This window comes from Schistocerca serialis, chromosome 1 (genome assembly GCF_023864345.2).
Source record: "Schistocerca serialis cubense isolate TAMUIC-IGC-003099 chromosome 1, iqSchSeri2.2, whole genome shotgun sequence".
In the NCBI taxonomy this organism is placed as follows: Eukaryota; Metazoa; Arthropoda; class Insecta; order Orthoptera; family Acrididae; genus Schistocerca; species Schistocerca serialis.
Genome location: NC_064638.1, coordinates 108,522,983 through 108,542,449, shown reverse-complemented (window position 1 = coordinate 108,542,449; position 19,467 = coordinate 108,522,983). Strand labels below are relative to the sequence as shown.

The following is a 19,467-nucleotide window of genomic DNA, read 5'->3' as shown; positions in this document are numbered from 1 at the left end:
AAGTGGCTATACAAAGTTCCCTTGCTTTCTCTGTAAATGGGATAGTAGAGACAGAAAGCAACACTACATAAAAAAAGGTTGGTCCTTGAGAAAAACCTTACAGGTAGGGGTTACTTCCACCACTTCACATTAAGTTTGGGCTGATGAAACAATTTGTTATGGCATTGCCAAGAGAAGGGGAGTGTTTCAGATATCTTTGTGGACAGTTTCCTGGCTTATCCGAGGCAAAGCTAAAGGATGGAATCTTTGTCGGACCAGACATTAGAAAACTAATGACAGATCCCAACTTTGTGGACAAAATGGAAACAAAGAAAAGGCGTTAAATTAATTGTTACCAGTTTTCTAGGAAACAATAGAGATCCAAACTACAAGACAATTGTCGCAGGCATGCTCGACAACTTTAAGAAGCTGTGCTGTAACATGAGCATTAAAGTTCATTTTCTCCACTCACATCTTGAGTACCTCCCTGTAAAAGGTGGTGATGTAAGTGAAGAGCAGGGCGAAAGATTCCACCAAGACATCAAAGAAATAGAAAGAAAATATCAAGGAAGATGGTACCTCTACATGATAGCAGACTTCTGCTGGATGATAAAAAGAGATGATCCTCAACAAGTCCACAGCCGGAAAAGCAATTAAAAAAGCTTCTGCAGAAAGTGAAGGCGTTATTATAAGGACTTATGAGCTCAAAGAGAAATGGAAGTGTACTGGAAATGTAGTTTCGAACGTAATTTATAAATAAAATAATGTTTCATAGCGTTGGAAAAATGTAATAAATTGCTTAAATTTTGCTATTATACCCAAACGTACTCCATATTTGTGAGAAAACCTGACGTGATAGAAAAAAAATCGATAGCATTTTTGAAATCAGCGCTGGAAAGTATATAAAAGTCAGTTATCAAATTTCAAGCAACTTTCAAAAATTATTTCTTTTAGATCTGTGCGACATGTATATGAGACTTTTTGTGGAAAATCATATCTTCACGTTGACCAGTGAGACTCCTGGCACTTAGTTAAAAATGTCTTTGCCCGACGGAGTGGCCGAGCGGTTCTAGGCGCTACAGTCTGGAACCGCGCGACGACTACGGCCGCAGGTTCGAATCCTGCCTCGGGCATGGATGTGTGTGATGTCCTTAGGTTAGTTAGGTTTAAGTAGTTCTAAGTTCTAGGGGACTTATGACCTCAGAAGTTGAGTCCCATAGTGCTCTGAGCCATTTGAACCATTTTAAAATGTCTTTGTTTTTCTGTTTGGTGTCTGGGAATTGTGAACATTACCCACAGTCCCTCGCGGTTCTGCGGCAACTTACTTATCTGTCTGTACGGCCTTCTCTGCAGTTGTAGCACTTTCATGTTTGCCTTCTATACATTGCTCCAAACTTCCTTACGGCCTCGCCATTCGTCCCTAATTTAAGAGAAAAGAGTCCCGCTGCACACCACAATAAATGACAAATCTTTTGCAGGATGGACCTTAGAATTATATGCCCACAGGAGAGACGCAAGATAGGTTGTATCATGCCTGGAATTAACTTAATAACTCAATATCTTTTGCAATTCCCTAGGGTTCTTACGTTGGTCTGCAGATGAAACTGATTTGTCTGTAACTTCCGTACACGCAAATCGCGACAACACGCGGCATAGTTGTTTGTAGATTCGAGACAAAATTACATAACTGTGGTACACATAGTTACATAACTATGGTATCAAGTACCCCAAGCTTCAGTATCCAGTTGTTTACTAAGGCCTGCACCATGGTTCTAGCCCGTTGGCCTGGCGTCTGTACCACTGCCAAAAATCGATAAAGTGATCGATGATCTTGGGAATATTCCTGTTCCCAGTAGGTGTTTTATTAAATGGCCCGAGACATCCAGCTTCAACGCAGAAAATTAACTGGACACCTCTGGTAATCTTTGCAGCGGTAATATTTAATGCGTAGTGGCGGCCCTTCTCGCGCATGGCACATAATCCCTGTCATACTGCTCCATGTCGCGTTTCCTGTTCCTCCATCAAAACTGTCTGGTACACGTCTCTCCGATACGCGTCACCTTCCATGACCTGACAACATATGATCATCAGCTTGCGGCAAAACTTCCTTCTTGAAAACCGGATGGCACAACCACGTGTGGTCCACACCTTGTCGTTCTATACAACAAACCCTCGTGAATAACAAAATCGAGCTCTGACTTAAATGCCTGTCACTTCTTATCCTTTGCCTGTGCCCCGTGCCACTCTTCCACGCTCCTTCCTATAGTCCTCAACATCGCCACTCCACGACTTAGTGCTTCTGCGTTTGCATGCAATCGCCCAGGCTTATGGATTACTCGTACGCGAACACACCTAGTTAATCTTTTAAACCAAGCAACCAATTCAGTATGGTTTGCCACGACCTTAAACGTCATACCAGACAAGTAACATCGAAAATAGGTAACAGCATATATAACCACCAACACCTCGCACTCAGACGTTGAATAATTACCCTCTACCTGTTTAACTGCCTTGAATAGTAGAATATCAAATGTTCTTTACCATCTACCATCCGTCCCAAAACATACCTGACTGATTTATTCGAAGCGGCACATGAAAGGACAAATTCTTTCTCGATATCTTGAAAAACCGATACTGTACCTGAAACTATTATTTCCTTTCATTTTTCAAATGGCCCATGACATTCCTGCGGTATTAGCCTTCTTTCTCAGTAGCTTGTTCAGGGAATCGACTGTTTCTGCAAAGTCCTTCATGAATTATGTATAACAATTAAAAAAAGGCCGATGAACTACTGTACCTGAATGAGAAGTTTGGAAGGTAGGAGACGAGATACTGGCAGAAGTAAAGCTATGGGTACCGGGCGTGAGTCGTGCTTCGGTATCTCAGTTGGTAGAGCACTTGTCCGCGAAAGGCAAAGGTCCCGAGTTCGAGTCTCGGTCGGGCACACAGTTTTAATCTGCTAGGAAGTTTCAACTACTGTACCTGTTTACGTGTCCGTGATGCTGGAAATTTTGAACTGCGTCTGTAAGACGAGGATCGATCCGTACGCCACTTTCACTAATCACGTGCCGCAGTTAGTTTACCAGAGTACGTGCAAAATGGCGCTTGTCCACACTTACAGCCAAATTTGCCGACCCTGGTATACTAAAAACATCCTCAAAACGTCTCACATGTTCCGGTAAATCCTCTGAAAATACAATTATGTCTTCCCGATACCATACAAGTTTTTGGTTTTCATCCTCTCAACATCCTATCTAACAATCACTGAAAAGTTTCCGGTGCGTACTTTAGCCCAAACGGCATGCGCTTGTAATGAAAGTGGTCAACTGTAACAATAAATATTGATTTCAGCCTATCTTCGGGCACCACGTTCAATTGATGATACTCGCTCCTGAGATCCATAGTTGTAAAAAACCGACACTGACCTATATTATCCGAAGTTTATGTGATGTCTGAAAGTGGATAAGCATCCGAAATAATTAGGGCATTTAAATATCTGTAGTCACAGTAAACTCTGTTTTTCGCCGTTCCGTCATCGATTTCTTCGGCACAACCACTATATTCACGTGCCAGGGGCTATCAATTGGTCCAATGATCCATCCAGTAATTCTTGGTCAATTAAATCCTCTACTAATGGCTGCAATGGCCTCACTGTGTGGTATGGATTCCTATAAATTGGTGTTCTGTCCCATGTCGGTTTATAACTTTGCGTCACCGGAGTTGCTGGTAACCCTCCATCCGTACAAAATAAATCACTAAACCTCAACAATAAGTTTTCCGTAGCCCTTTGATCACTGGCCTTCAAGTGACCCACTTTCAAGCCTAATCGTTTGCTTGCGTCTTTCCTCTAAACCCGGTCTATCAAAGTCCTCATCTTCGAAGACTTCCAGAGTGGCTGTTAATGCACCCTTTGACAGAGTCACCTGCCTCTGCCAAAATTATCCACACTAATTCGAATCATCAATTCCCCATTAGCGTCACTCGCACGAACTCATGCACACAAAACAATGTGAACTATCCAACTCTTCACTACTTGAGAGCTATTCAATCATGTATGATGTTTCAGAAAATCGGTAGCCACAGAAACCTAAACTGTTTTCCACGTGCCTGCTGGTATTTTATCCTGCTGATCAATTTTTACTGAAGAGGTACGCAATTCAGCTGGTCTCATCCACATGTTAGGCAAACCTTGCACCTCTGCCTCATCTGCTGCTATTTCCTCAAATTGAAACAAAGTTACAGTGATTTCTACGTGCGCTGTCGAAGATCAGCTGTAGCCTTGATGCTTGTCCAGATGGTATAGCTCGATAATCCCTGAATAACTCTCGCCCATGCATGGTAATACCTCCATTTGTTCCCTGAACTCAGTGTCGCCAACTGAAAACTGCAGTACAACCCTACCCGATTTATTCACCAACCCCAGGCAATCTACTCCGTGATGACGCCAGTCTCCTCCTTCCAGCAAGGTCCAGAGTGATAACAGACTCATGTACCCCTGTTTATACCAAAACACTTTGTTTGCTGCCACTCACCAAGCCCCCTATACAACACTCCATCTGTGCAACAGCTTGTGTAATGTTGCAGTCTACCAGGACATCCTTCCAAAGGTGAAAGCACTCCCGTTTGCTCTTAACGGCTGCTTCCCTTGTCACTGTTTCCCACCTTTCCTGCTTCTACAGTCAAATGCCCGGCGGTCCACACTGCTACGCACATAGCACAATGGCTGTCTAACGTTGCTTCCTTATACGGCCCGGCTGACCATATCTAGAACATACGATTTCAGAAGTGAATCCCCTGTGGTCCCCTCTTTTATTTGTTGCTATATCCACTTCCTCTATTTGTGTTGTGATCCTAAAAGCTGACGCTGTGATACTCTGCGGTTATACCATATAGATAAACTTCCACTGCTGTACTTTCTGCCACTCGTAATAACACCCTATTAGCTTCAGCATTCTGGGTCTGGACATATGTCTTTGCATTCACTCAATGGATTCTATCCGAGAACGCTTCAATAGACTCGCTGCGCTGCATCGACCATGTACTTAGTTTCTCCTGAAAAAACCGCACATTATTTTGCTTTTGGTACTGCTATCAAAGTCCAGCGGCCCACACCTGAAACGTCTGTGCTGGTATACAACGTATGCTTTGGCGTCCCCTGCCAAGTGCATATTGGCAACATGCAGGGTTATATTTCGTCTGGTCATCCATGCGTTTCCGCAGCGTCCCTAAAGTCCTTAATAAAAACTGTCATGTCCTCCGTTGCCATGCCCGAGAAGAGATTAATTAATGCGACCACTACCGGCTGATATGGAGCATAAGGCACTCTCAATCCAGACTTACTTTCCCTGACTACAATTCCGGCTGAATGTAACTCGCTTTTCCAGTGTCTAATTCACGATTAAATTCGGAACTCCTCCGCCTCTCATGCTCCAATTCTCAGACACAAAAACGTAACTGCAAATTAATTCTTCCAGTGAATCATCGCCCACCTACACTCAGTACAACCACCAATCAGATGAGCAATTCGCCTACACACAGAAACAGTAGCTGCGAAAGCTATGGTACACGAAGAATCGTGCCCAGAGTAATTACAAACTGGCACCACACTTGCACTAAACATCGTGTCCACCAATATCTCTTAACAAAGATAAGTGCAGGGTTCAAATGATTCAAATGAGCACTATGGGACTTAACAGCTGTGGTCATCAGTCCCCTAGAACTTAGAACTACTTAAACCTAACTAACCTAAGGACATCACACACATCCATGCCCGAGGTAGGATTCCAACCTGCGACCGTAGCAGTCGCACGGTTCCGGACTGCGCGCCTAGAACCGCGAGACCACCGCGGCCGGCATAAGTGCACGGGTTCCTGTGGCTTTACAAAAGTAACTCTAAACATTGCGTATTCTTGCGCATGCAATTAACTCTTGACTCCGAGAGCAAACACCAAAGCTAATAAAAATAAAACTACACTCACTGCACCACATTTTGCTGAGCTGATACCACCAAACCCACGTCAAGTACCACTGCTTCACTCACCACTCACCGAAACCAACTCCCCACCAAACCATAGTGTTGAACGTGGACGAACAGTTTACGACACAATTCGTTGAGTTGGGAAGCGAAACGACCACTCCGACACCAAATTGTTACGACCAACTAGACCCGTGTGGGCGAAATGCGCCAAGATGACAGAGAGATTGGTTTGGGACAGAGGGATGAATAACGCTGGGGTGTCACAGATACACTGACAAGTTTGGCTCTGACTTTTATCCCACCAAACAATATGATGTGTTGGCAAATGTGCCAACACCTTGTAGATATAGGAGGCCGAAATGCACGCTATCTAACTATAGCGTCCCCAGTGCCATATTACGAAAAGACTAAATTATTTATAAAGAAGACATTCATAATTTGTAAGAGATTTTTTTTTTTCATGTAGCCTTAAAATAATAATTTCTCTGTGTAGGTTTAGATTGCAAAGAAATAATTTATGACAGAATGATCTAAAGAGACGCCCAGTTACACTCTTTTGTTAATTTTTTAGTCGACCTCACTTCCTCTTTTGTCTTGAATGTGTCTAGAGGGACATCTTGCGTGTGCTGACGAATGTAAGCATATTTGTATGAGTTAAGCATATAATATACTGATTTTATATTATTGTGCACTTTTAATTTGTAAGAGGTGATCCCGATTTCATGTCCGCCTTCCTTGAATTAACCTGCATTCAAGTAATTTACAGCTCAACAATCGCAGCGGCCGATGCAGCCAACGACGCCATTACGTGGCGATATTAACTTATGAAAATTTAACGGAAGCTGAAAACTCGCCCGCTATTAGCATAATATCAATTTTTCTCCACAGCCGCACGAAGTTGCAGAAATACTTAGCTTTAAGATTCTTATTTTCAGTACCATAGCCGAGACCCAGAGCCAGGACTCTGACTACAATACAATGGTTAACGGAGGTAAGAAAATACTCTCGCGCGTGTGTGGGCCGCAATTGTAATTAATAACTAAAGATCTTTTGCTTTAACGTCAACTGACTAGCCGAGGAAATTTATATGAAAAGTTTATTACATTGTTCAACTTAAATATCATTTTTATTAAGGCCCACCACGTAAGTCGGCAACAATCAAAAAATAATAATAACAATAATAATATATACATTAAATTACGACGGCCGACGGACGCGAGATTGGCGCCCAACGTGGGGCCCGATTAATATGATTCTATTGTAATGAATGTAATTATGTATGTGTCTAATTGTTGTAAAATATTAATGCTTGTATGAATTCTTTTACATGTACAACAACAAAACCACACCCTGAGGAGATCTGGAGAGGAAAAAGTGTAGAAAAGAAAAAGGATTGCGAGAAAGAAAAATAAGTAAGGTAAGGCCTATTGTGCAAGCATCCTGTGTAGCTCTGTGCGGAATATCGAACACATGTGCACATGAGATACCTTCGGTGTTTCGTGTATTTATGTGTTTATTTTTGGAGGGATAATTATTCGTTTTGTGTATTTATGTGTTTATTTTTGGAGGGGATAATTAATCGTGTGTGTATCAGTGTTAAAGATTCGTCAGTGGCTTAAAGTGAATTTAGTATGGGTAAGATAGGACAACCTAAAGCATCCGTACCAGAAGAACAAAATTCTGTTAATATGGAAAGTGAGGATCATTTGCAATACGTAAACGAATCCCAAGCCACCGCCTCGGATAACATAATTTCCGGAGCGGGGGGCGAGGATCTGTGGACGGTGAATGACGCTCCACAGCAGAATGGGAATAGAGTAACAACTCCACTGCCTGGGCAGGGGGGCCAATCGAGTGCTAGATTAAGTGGGGCACCAGTACGCTCACCGATTGCAGACCCATTTGCAGAATTTCTGCGCAGGTTAGAAGAAAGAGATAGGGAAAGAGATCAGAAACTGGCTCAGATGCTCTATGAGCAAGAGCAACAAAGAGAACTGAAAGAAAGGGAAAAGGAAAGAATGTCAGAACAGAGGGAAAAACAAAGAGACGAAAAACTGGCTCAGATGTTCCATGAGCAGGAGAAAAAATTAACGCAAAAGCTCATTGAGCAAGAGCAGCGCAGTGAAGCAAAACTCGACAGTATCCAAAGCGAACTTGCCGAGATGCGGGACGCGTGCAAAGAAATACCCGATCTTGTGCAAAGCTTAGCCGGAGAGATGCAAAAATTACAGATATCGCAGGCTAGGCTTGAAGACAATGTCCAGACTTTAACCAACCGCGTGGATAATGTGGAGATAGATGCACGGAATAGTATTGACGCATATTTGGAAGTGCAAGCTCAAAAAGTAGAAAAAGAATTAAATGAATGGCTAGAAGTAAAGGATCGCGAGATATCTGCAAAGATTGAAAGCGATGTAAAAACAGCTGTAGAACAAGCGACTGCGGCCGCGAGTGTAAATATTGACGCTAGCGCTGCCGCACTACGTGCCGAATTAACACAGATCAAATCCCGTGTGACAGCGGAGTTGCCAAATTGGCAACAGGAGGTCGCGCGGAGACTGTCTGCGTTGGAAAGCAATGTAAACAGTGGCGGACAGATCATGAATCCGACTTCGCGCACTGATTACTATAATAACGCTGACGGTAGCCAGGGTGCGAGTGCGCAACCGCTACCTAATGCGAATTATGAGCACGAACAACATGCGATACCGTGCAGCGCACATCACGAAGTGATGAATGTCCCAGAATGTAGCAATCAGACATGCAAAAAAGAGGACAATGTAATAAAACACAGGACATTCCAACCCTTCAATAGCGAAAAACGAAATGTCCACCCTGTTGTATTTATTAAGAGCTTCAGGAATGTGTTTCCCAGGACATGGACGGAAAGACAAAGAATACAGTTCGTGGTCTCCTTTATTCAAGGTGACGCGGCACTGTGGGCCACCGACGTGTCCGAAAAATGTCTAACGATGCAACAGTTTGAAGGTGCATTCTTGCAAAAATTCTGGTCCGATAGCGTCCAAGAAAGACTACGAAAGGAGTTGTACAGTCCAGAAATGTACAATCCTAAGATGGGAACGTTACGCAAATATTTCGAAAAGTATATAAACAAAACCAGGTACTGGGACGAGCCAATGTCCGATCGTGATATAATCAGATTAATAAAAATGAAGTTGCCCAGTGAAATTAAAAGATATTTCATCAATGTGCCGGAATACGATATAGAACAATTCATGGAAATAGTGGATTCTGTTGACCTATTGATCGAAGATATGAAAACCGAAAACAAGTGGAACCATGCAGGCTATAATCAACACAAAACCGATTACAATAGCAGCCACAGTAACGGTAGTAACTTAGTACCAAATGGTAACGGGAATAGGCAAGAGCACCGGCAACAGAATCAAGGCACAAACAATGGCAATGGTTATAACGGCAACGGTTATAATCGTGAAAATCGAAAGAGACATCATGATGGACGCATGAGTAATGGACATAATGGTAACGGCAATCCGCAATGGCGGAACAACCGAAACCAGTGGCGTGGTCGTAACGAACCGACACCACAGTGGCAACAAAACACAGCGCCACAATGGAACGCCAACCCAGGTCCGTCACAGAACATGTCAGGGAGTTACAACCGACCACCACAAAACCAGAGCCATACACAATATCAAAATACACCATCGGGGAGGCAGGGCGGCCAACCCAACAGTAGCAACAACAACAACCAGAACCACAATGTGAGGTTAGTGGAAGTGACAGACAACTGTCAACCCACTGATGCTCATCCGTTAAACTAAAGACAGCCACAATACGCTCTCCGTTGTTGGCTGCAGGATGGTGTAGTGAGGGCACATTCACAGATGACAGCCATAAACTTTGTATGCTGAGATACAATGAAGGAACAAAAATAGAAAAGGAACTTGTAGACATACCGCAGACATGTAACCGAACCGACAAAAGTGTTGTGCAGGCTATATTGCAAGCAGATATGTATGGAGCACCAATACACATAATAGTCGATACCGGTGCGTCAACCAATGTCATGAGCGCAAATTTTTACAAGTACTTGAGTCAAAATAATAGAATACCAGTATTGCCAGTGAAGAATTGTCGTGTTACAGGTGCAATAGGTGCACAATCTCATATCATAAAGCACCAGGTGCAAGTCGAGTTTACGGTAGGAAATGAAGCAATGAAAAGCTCGTTCCTAGTAGTTAAGGGATTAGGTGTTGCTTGCATCCTGGGGATGGAATTTTTACGCCAGAGGGACGCAAAAATCGACCTCTTGTGCGGGGAAGTAAGCCTTATGAATGAGGATAGACGTATAATTTTGCCGTTGTTGAGGACACGGGAAGTGCACGGTAAATATTGCCGGAGCTTTCAAACGAGATTCGAAGGAATACAGGTAATGAATTTATATTCTGACTTAAGTACAAGACAAGCATGTTATAAGGAGTTTATTACTGAAGACAGAGAGGAAAAAAGGAAACTGATAGCCATGAAAGTTAGGGAGTCAGAACATTTGACTGAAGCACAACAAAACTAATTGACTCAGCTACTTACAGATTATGAGAATGTGTTTTCGGAAAAACCCGGTGTTATCGAGGGCTACACCTATAACATCGAAGTGGTACCTCACGATACTTTCTGTCACGCAAACTACACCATCCCGTGGTCAAAGAAGGAGGCAGTTACGAAGGAAATAAGAAAAATGCTTGATTGGGGGATAATTGAACCATCTCTATCCCCGTACAGCAGTCCGCTCGTGCCCGTAGCGAAAGCGGACGGCAGTATACGTCTCGTGCTTGATGCGCGCGATATTAACAAAATAATTGTACCTGTCAGAACGCGACCAGAAAACCTGGATGAACAGATACAGAAGTTTTATGGAGTTAAATATCTGACCTCTGTCGATATGCGTTCGTCGTATTGGCAAATCCCACTAACTGAATCATCAAGAAAGTACACTGCCTTTGTGTTTGCCGGCAGAAGTTACCAATTTAAAGTTTTACCATTTGGATTAAATGTTAGTGCAGGTGTCTTCATTGCAGCGCTCGATAAAGTATTAGGACCAGATTTGTTGGACCGAGTAACGTTGTATGTCGATGACTTATTAATAGCTACTCCCGATTGGGAAAGCCACATGGACACGCTGAGATGCGTACTAAAAAGATTTTCTGAGGTAGGCGTAACAGCAAACCTCGCAAAATCCAAATTTGGCAGGGAGAGAATAAAATTTCTTGGTCATGTAATATCACCTACAGGTATTGTGCCCGATCCGAAGAAAATGGCAGCAATTGAGAACTTCCCTCCTCCTAGAACCAAGAAACAGTTAAAGGCATTTCTGGGTCTAGTGTCATTTTTCAGACGATTCATACCTGACCAGCTTTTAAATGATAATACCCTGTTAAACTTGTTGAGAAAGAATACACCCTGGATATGGAATGAACTGTGCCAGCAGTCATTTGAGCAAATACGACAAGCCCTTCTAAATGCTAATCTACTGTCACATCCTGACATGTCAAAGGAATTTTGCCTTGCTACAGACGCCTCCACTGTCGGACTAGGCGCGTGTTTATTTCAAATCGATGAGGATGGTGGAAACAAGAACGTAAGAATAATCGGTTTCGCAAGCCGAGTGTTGTCAAGTTGTGAACGATCATATACAGTCACCGAACTCGAAACACTAGCAGTAGTATGGGCCATGAAGAAGTTCAGATACTATGTGTACGGAAAAAATGTAAAAATTTTCTGTGATCATCAGGCCTTAAGTTTTTTGCTGACATGCAAGTTAATGCACGACAGGTTGACTAGGTGGGTGCTTGCTCTGCAGGAATATCAATTTCAAATAATGTATATAAAAGGTTGTGACAACGTAGTGCCTGATGCTTTGTCACGGTTGCCACAAGGTCTGCCTGAGTTAACAACAATACTAGAACAGGCAACAGAGTACAAAATTTTTGTTATGAAAGACCCTACTTGTCGAAAAAAGTTCCTGCAGACGTGCAAGCAACTGCCTAGTTTACAGGACGAAGATGCAGCTTGGGGAAAAGTCAAACAAGAACTCCTATCTTCGGGTGGAAATCAGATAGGTAGCCATTATTCTGTGCAAAATGGGGTATTATATTACCGGAAGGAGGTTAACAAGGACTTGTGGTGTATCTGTGTACCGGAAGTATGTATTAGTGATTTAATCTGGCACGTGCACCTTTCGTGGGGACACGTGGGTATTGAAAAATGTAGAGCACTTCTCGCAAGACAATGTCATTTTAAGAATATGAAAAGAATAATTCAGAATGTTGTAAGGACATGTGTAGTTTGTCAAAGGACGAAACCTACAAATCTGCCCACTGTAAGTGAATTGCATCCTGTTGTTCCTAACAAACCATTACGACTAGTTTCTGTTGACATTCTAGGGCCACTACCCACTGGCAGAGGTGGTGTGAAATATGTATTTGCTGTATATGATGCCTTTTCCAAATTTCTAAAATTGTATCCTGTAAAAGCTTCAACGGCCACACCCCTCATTCAAAAATTACGAACAGATTATTTTGTTAATGTTGGCAAACCACAGATTATATTATCCGATAATGCCACCTATTTTACTGGTCTCAAATGGAAAACGTTTCTACAAGAGCAAGGTGTTAAACACATTTTTGTAGCTCGATTTCACCCGGAGAGCAGTCTTGTAGAGCGTACCTTTAAAGAGTTGAACAGGTTCATGAGAACTTACATTCCGAATCGCCACACCAAGTGGGCAGAATACGTTTCGACTTTTGAGGAACTCCATAATAGATTGCCACATTCAGCCACCGGTTATACTCCACTTGAAGTCATGTTTGGAAAGAATGAAACCGACAGCTGGCTGTCACCATTACCAACTGTACCACGACAAGTTGTACCTCACGAACAAATTATAGCTGAGACTCTAAATAACTTAACGAGGTGCGCGGAGCGCCGAAAGGAAAAGCATGACAAGAAAATAAAGAAGGTAACAGTGTATCAACCAGGTGACTTGGTTCTAATAAGGACTCATCCCAAGTCATCTCTGTTAGCGAAAAAGAATAAAAAATGGCAACTGGTGTATGCCGGGCCCTACAAAATCATAGACATACCACATGGATGTAGCTATTTGTTGGGTGACGTAGAATCTGGAGAGATTAAAGGACTCTATCCATACAAAGACTTAAAGAAGTTCGCTCAGTAGAGCAACGTTTACCTTTGTGTGTAGTAGGTTAAGTTTATAGCGTATTTTTTCTGTGTGTAAATGTTCCGATTTTAGTGTAATATTTAAAGACAATGAGGCACACAAGATTAGTGCGATTCAATTTTGTAGATGTTAAGGAATAATAGTATTTTTAAGCAATTGCATTTTGAAGAAAAAAATGAACGTAGGTTTAAGAATATGTTAAAAATTTCATGTTGAAAAATGCTTTAAAAATATTTTTAAAAAAATTCAATAGCATGTAATGATGAAAGAATTTTTCATTAGTGTGTCATGAATATTTTTGAACTGTAGTAGTAATGCAACTTATGAAATTCAATATTATAGTGTATAAGTCGTTTCATGTATTTATGTCTATACCGATCTTGAAATATGCTCAAGCATAATTTACTTAACAATGTGAGTGCAGGGTGTGCATCACCCAAGGTACCTCATGTGTTGTGGACAAGGTACAAAGCAAATCAATAAACGCGACTACCGCTAAGCACTGTTAAAATATATTGCCATCTGCTAAGGCAGAGATTTGCACGAATTTGTAGTGCAAACAAAAGTCACAAATCTAACATTAATCTAGGAACTTGCACGCTAGGCCTAGATTATAAAATGTGTACAATAATGCGAGAGGCAAGGTTTTGTAAAGTCGAGCCTGGCTCTGGAGAGCAAGTACGCAATGAGTGGGCAGACATGGCATGGGGACTTACCTCAGATGAGACGGAAATACAATTGTATAGTCAAAAAATCTGAAGGCAAGTACGACTCTAAGTGGAAAATAAAAAGAGATAATTAGTGCGAGAGACTGGTAAAATCCAGCACTAGCCAAAATCCAGTTCAGACTGAATGAAATACATTAGTGTTTGTGAACTAATCGAAACAGTTACTTTAAGCAGTGTGAAAAACTGTGAAGGTGAAACTGTGATATGGACAGTGAAGTGGTAGTATTGAACGTTCAACAGCGGTGAGGACGCCAAACGCCAATATTACGCACGAAAAACTGTGAATTTGCCTATAAATGTGAACTGTTAACGTGAAGTGAACCCACAGTCAATATTTTTGGGACAGACTGTAGTTTCAGTGAGCACAATAATGCGAGATTGGAATGCGATGCGTGGACTGTTGCAAAACAGCGACCGCAGAAACGGCGAATGTTTGTGCTAAGCTCGTATTGGGACACTCACCAGTGCTTGCGAGTGCTGCGAAAACATAAATAATTTTATCAAGACAAAAACTGACGTGTAATGGAAACAGTATTGCATCAAAACTGCATTCACGGGAGAAGGTCCATGTCATGTTTTCTGCAAGACAGTGCTAGCTTGACACTCGGAAACTGGCGAAAACTTAACAACAACTGCCGCACTAATAAATGCTCCTTTCCCACTAGCGTAACCATCTGAAGCGGGAAACAAATATTACGTTGGTTGTGTGTGTGTTTCATGTACTACGTCGGAGATGCGTAGCAGAGCTGACTCCTGCCAACAAGAGCGGGGGGCGGATATCATCCCACTCCGCCACGCCCGGCCGAGACAGAAGCGCATCGCCAACGGTGCAGCCGATCAGCTGATTCTGACGTTCCGCGACGGCGAGACACACGCTGGCGTCGAGCGGGCGTTGACCTCTCCGCAGCCGCCGCGAACGCCGAGCACCGAACACACCAACCGACGCCGTCGCGAGCCAAACGTCGCGGCGTAGATCATCAACGACACCGCAATCAATTGTTTTAATGACCTCATTTTTTGCATAGTGCAACAAAAATATTTGTATGCACATCCTGTACTCCAATGACATTCCAGAAACAATTAAGTGAAAGTGACCAAAGCAGTTAGTCTGTCGCTCCGCCGAGGTTTTCCCCAGGTTTCCCTACGGCCGCGCCAAATGGGGAGCGAACAGTTGACACCCCTGGGACTTCAAATATTCCGGACTAACTCGTGGTTGTATACCTTGAACCTCATCTGTATTACACTTTGTGGACAACACACCTCAGTAATTTAACGCTTTAAATATACGATGTGACATATGTAAACTGTGAAAGAAAAATCTGCGTGTGGACACTGTGGACATGAAAGAGGAAATATTTATGTCAAAAAACACGAACATTTTTTATGACATAAACATTTCGGGGGGCAATATAGCGTCCCCAGTGCCATATTACGAAAAGACTTTAAATTATTTATAAAGAAGACATTCATAATTTGTAAGAGATTTTTTTTTCATGTAGCCTTAAAATAATAATTTCTCTGTGTAGGTTTAGATTGCAAAGAAATAATTTATGACAGAATGATCTAAAGAGACGCCCAGTTACACTCTTTTGTTAATTTTTTAGTCGACCTCACTTCCTCTTTTGTCTTGAATGTGTCTAGAGGGACATCTTGCGTGTGCTGACGAATGTAAGCATATTTGTATGAGTTAAGCATATAATATACTGATTTTATATTATTGTGCACTTTTAATTTGTAAGAGGTGATCCCGATTTCATGTCCGCCTTCCTTGAATTAACCTGCATTCAAGTAATTTACAGCTCAACAATCGCAGCGGCCGATGCAGCCAACGACGCCATTACGTGGCGATATTAACTTATGAAAATTTAACGGAAGCTGAAAACTCGCCCGCTATTAGCATAATATCAATTTTTCTCCACAGCCGCACGAAGTTGCAGAAATACTTAGCTTTAAGATTCTTATTTTCAGTACCATAGCCGAGACCCAGAGCCAGGACTCTGACTACAATACAATGGTTAACGGAGGTAAGAAAATACTCTCGCGCGTGTGTGGGCCGCAATTGTAATTAATAACTAAAGATCTTTTGCTTTAACGTCAACTGACTAGCCGAGGAAATTTATATGAAAAGTTTATTACATTGTTCAACTTAAATATCATTTTTATTAAGGCCCACCACGTAAGTCGGCAACAATCAAAAAATAATAATAACAATAATAATATATACATTAAATTACGACGGCCGACGGACGCGAGATAACGCAGACGGGCGTGAATTCTGGAACAGGATAAGTAGTGAATTCTAATAAGAAAAGTATGCAGCTCCTCGAATACTTAACTTTTAATCTCCTTGTTGTTTACAATGTTCTTGATGAGACATTTCATACGATAACTATCAAACTATGTAAGGCTAATGGCGCCTTGCTAGGTCGTAGCCATGGACTTAGCTGAAGGCTATTCTAACTGTCTTTCGGCAAATGAGAGAAAGGCTTCGTCAGTGTAGTCGCTAGCAAAGTCGTCGTACAACTGGGGCGAGTGCTAGTCCGTATCTCGAGACCTGCCTTGTGGTAGCGCTCGGTCTGCGATCACACAGTGGCGACACGCGGGTCCGACATGTACTAAATGGACCGCGGCCGATTTAAGCTACCACCTAGCAAGTGTGGTGTCTGGCGGTGACACCACACAATGCACAGTGCCTCTGCTGATCCAGACGACGAGGGCGCGGGGTGTGTAGTGTGCCACTGCAAACACGAGCGCCGGAATCTGCTGCCATGGCAACCGGTCCCTCTGTCCCCTTGACGTAACGGTTCCTCTCCTCGGTCCAGCAGTGTGTGTCGGCAGAGCTCGCAGCCCCGCGCCTACCCTCCGGAGGGCAGCTGGCTGTTCCCCCAAGCGCTACTCGTGGTCACCATGTATGGTGCAAAAGGCTGACAGCCAGCAGCCTGGGCATCTCCCGTAGCCCAGCCTGGGCGGTTCTGCCAGTGATTAAGGACAGCCTCGGACCGGGGAGGCTGCGAGATCGCATCCCTGCTCCACATTTACAGATGGTAACTTGCAGTCCATTGCACGACGTCACCCAGAGTGGAGTTTGCCGCCCTTCTCTTTCTGTGCCTGTGCAATGCCTAGTTTCTAACCAGCCGCAGCAGGGCTCGACGGTTGATTCAGTGGACAAGTTGGTCGCTGAAATTCATCACCATCGTCGTGGCTGGCCCGAAACGTAAACAATCGTCATTCTCTCCGGCTCAAGACGCCGACAGAATGGACACACGGCTGCTTGCCATTAGCCTCTGGGCTCCCGTATGTACTGGGTGATCAAAAACTCAGTATAGATTTGAAAATTGAATAAATCACGGAATAATGTACATAGAGAGGTACAAATTGACACACATGCTTGGAATGACATGAGGTTTTATTAGAACCAAAAAATACTAAGGTTCAAAAAATGTCCGACAGATGGCGCTTCATCTGATCAGAATAGTAATAATTAGCATAACAAAGTAAGACAAAGCAAATATGATGTTCTTTACAGGAAATGCTCAATATGTTCACCATCATTCCTCAACAATAGCTGTAGTCGAGGAATAATGTTGTGAACAGCATTGTAAAGCATGTCCGGAGTTATGGCGAGGCATTGGCGTCGGATGTTGTCTTTCAGCATCCCTAGAGATGTCGATCGATCACGATACACTTGCGACTTCAGGTAACCCCAAAGCCAATAATCGCACGGACTGAGGTCTGGGGATCTGGGAGGTCAAGCATGACGAAAGTGGCCGCTGAGCACACGATCATCACCAAACGAAACCCGCAAGAGATCTGTCGGACATTTTGTGAACTTTGTTTTTTTTTTTTTTGTTCTAATAAACCCCATGTCATTCCAAGCATGTGTGTCAATTTTTACCTCTCTCTCTACATTATTCCGTGGTTTATTAAGTTTTCAAATTTATACATAGTTTTTGATCACCCGGTATACTGCTTCTCTTACGTATGTGATGCACTCCCTCTGTAGCGGATGAGTGGAGTGTTCCTTAATAACTTCGTCAGTTTTCTCCTGCTCGCTTTGGCCGCCACATACAGGTTGGTAGGCGCTGATGTAACTGCCACGTACGGGTTTTTCATAGTGTAGTGTGCGTACTGTAAGACCTTCGGTACACACACCATCCGATTATTTGACTTGTCGCTCTAACGAAGTAGGCGAGTGTCAGCAATATGTCTCGTGGTCTTATCGTGGCGTGTTTATCTTCTGCTGTTAGGTCAGACGATAGAAATGCCACTTGCACGCTTAGAGTAGCAGATTGACAGTGACCAACTTTAAACAGAACTTGATTAATTTTCACACACATTTATTAAAATAATAAAAATCATAGATATTACGTAACTTGATTCTGGATGTTGTTGACAATTGACAATCTGAAGTTCCTTTGGTCTTGGTACCTTAATCATATTCTCACATATCTCTGATACTTGACAAAGTGTCTATACATTTATCTTCATCGCAATGTACAGGAATATGGTAATCTTATTAGGCGTAGACTGAAACTTGACTATAGACTGTTCCAGACAAATGCAGACTAATGCAGACTGACTAATCGGACGTCTGTACACTCGCTATAATACCTCACGAGTTCAGGTATCACTGTGCGAGTGTGAACCGCGAGGAGAAAAGGTCCTACGTTAGCAGCAATCTCATTGGCTGCGTTACATATTAATACGCAGATCGGCGGAAGCAGAATTTGGTCCGTCTCTAAGACAGCGCCATCTCGTAGTGCGTAGACGGACGAGCGCTGCGCCTGCGCTGTTGTGCTTAGCGGGGCGCTCTCTATTGGGAAAGTTGTGTATGCGCTGACTACGCGCAACTATGTACACAACACATAGCATGTCACTACCCTGAGCTGTGCCTGATTACCCCATACCCATCTCCACACGTGGTTATAGTGCGTGGCAGCATGAGCTTCTTCGCCTGTGAGCGGTGTCGTAAACCTGCCTGGCAGAACCACTCGCTTAATAACAACATTGCCACCACCCTCTACTCGATGTGTCCAATCGGCCCCTTAACATCTGCCTTCCTACCAAAGCTGCCAAAAATTTTCAAGAATTCCCAAAATCAATGCCTGTACTCATTCGTGGTGCAGCAAAGCAGTTTTCAGGAAGTGGGGACTCACCTCGCCATAACCAGTTCCTCCATCCGTGCGATATGTTTTCAGAAATTTTTAACTTCCTGGTTTATTCTTGACAGCATAGGTAACAGAATCCTGGAACCTTTTGTTACATCCTTCTTTCCTCCACTCCACATTCGAGAGGCTGAAGAGCCCACTTCTTTTCCACAGCAGTCGAACACTTGTACTTCTTTGAAGCCATTTTCATTACTGATTTGTATACTGTGATAAGTTATGCCTTGTAGAGAAAACCATTGAGTTTCACGAAGAACTGAATGATTCTGACGGAATATAATAATTATCTGTTCTGATAAAGGGTTCCATACACGAGCAACTGATCGCAGCAATTCATTGCAAGCGATATATCGCCTGCAATCGGTCGCTCTTCTCGACCCTGCCACACGCGAGGGATTT

General features: G+C 42.9%; 1 protein-coding gene across 1 annotated transcript in view; it reads right to left on the bottom strand.

Annotated features, from left to right (window-relative positions):
• LOC126462791 (dehydrogenase/reductase SDR family member 11-like) overlaps positions 1 to 19,467 on the bottom strand; it is a 154,647-nt gene that overhangs the window by 121,717 nt on the left and 13,463 nt on the right. The window lies entirely within an intron of this gene.